We start from the raw sequence: 1,663 nt of genomic DNA on the forward strand, positions 1-1,663 counted from the left end.
GATGTGGCGGTATGCTCTGTGGGCTCTGAACGCACCACACATGTGAGTCTAACTGAGTCTGTCTGTATATAAAGGGCCCTCCCTCACCTGGGCATCATATTTTCCTTCCGGTGTTTGCTGGCGCAGCATGCCAGCTGCATCACGCCAGAGGCACTACATCGAGCTCAGTGACGATGCTGTTTGTCCTTGGCCGGCTGCCTGTTGTTCCCGCCCGGCAGTACGCCTGTGGTCCTCCATCGTCAGCTGCCTGCCTGTCGCTCTGGCTGTCGGCTTCATGCCCGCCGTCCTGGTCAGCGTAGCTGGTTTATGTCCCTCGTTCAGTGTGGCTGATTCGGGCCGGCCTGTGTGATTTGAAAGTCTTTTATTTTGACAGGAACGGCCAGCTCCTGGTGTTGGTGGTGGACTTTCCAGGTGGTGTTACTCCGTCTGGTTTGGTGCACGATTTTCTTCTTGTTTGTTTTGCTGTGTTTCTTTTGTAGGTCAGTACCCTGATCTGATTTGCACTGCCATCCTCGAGTTGAACTATAACTGTTATTTTAATGTGCGAGTGGTTTTAAATTGTCTTGACTAGAATAATACATTTGTGCAATAAAATAATTGAATTGGGTGAGATTGTCTCAAGCCTCATCTGTAGCGGGCCTCTGTGCCTTCAAGGTAACTTCCTAACAGAATAATTGGAACCCTATATTAAATTAGCAGTCTTAAAGTGAAGTTTCTCCAACACCGTCCTATCAATGACCAGCTGATTTAACATCTTCCATTCAGGTTTCCATGCCAACAACAGTACAGAGACTGTCCTTATAGTCGATGACATCCCTATAAAGAACCACAGTCCTGGTATTCTTGGACCTTAGTGTGTCGTGTCACACGGTTGATCACTGAATTTATTAGTGTCTGGTAAACTGGGTCAGCCTTTGTTCTGGGAGCGCCTCATGTTTCCCTACCAGAGGTGGAGGAGATGTCAGGGGAGGGAGGAAAGTCTGGGAGTCTCTGATAAGATTGCAGCACCTGCTACCCTGATCTGGACACTCGAAAACAAGACTGGAAGAGGAAGACGATGCAAGGGATTAAAGTTAGCACCCAGCTTCAGCTAATCCAGCTAAATCTGGGTGTAGCGATGGACTCAGACCTGAACCTTCAGTCTTATGGACAGGAACACCAAAGGGCGACACTGTACGATTTATGGCCCTAGTTGTGCTGGTTTTTCAGTCGTGGGAGAAGTTTTTGTATTAGCTTAGCTTTAGCTTCTTAGTGCATCTTGTAGTATACAGGGGGCTCTAACGAGGGAAAACTAGCCTCGATCGCAAATCATATGGTCGGATGAAAATCAAACATGTTTGAAAAATTGTGAGCATATCCTAATGTTGAAGCAGAGCTACAGACATCTAGGGAATTCTTCCTTCCTTATTTTAATTCCAGATAAACGAGTCAGACCAACGGCATCTCTCTACAGCTCCGGGTCCAAAGAGTCGTCATACAGTTGGATGATGTCGGGCTGAACCAGGCAAGAACACCATTGATGAGCCGTGAACTTTTACACCCTGCGGTTTCACTGTGTAGTTTAAGATGTAGTTTAATACAAGGATAGAAAATATCAAACAGAGTATACATGACTTTAAAGGAATAGTACACCCAAAACATGATTAGCCTTCATTTTCTACTC

Source organism: Cyprinodon variegatus, unplaced genomic scaffold, assembly GCF_000732505.1.
Source record: "Cyprinodon variegatus isolate N-32 unplaced genomic scaffold, C_variegatus-1.0 Scaffold1000, whole genome shotgun sequence".
Lineage (NCBI taxonomy): Eukaryota > Metazoa > Chordata > Actinopteri > Cyprinodontiformes > Cyprinodontidae > Cyprinodon > Cyprinodon variegatus.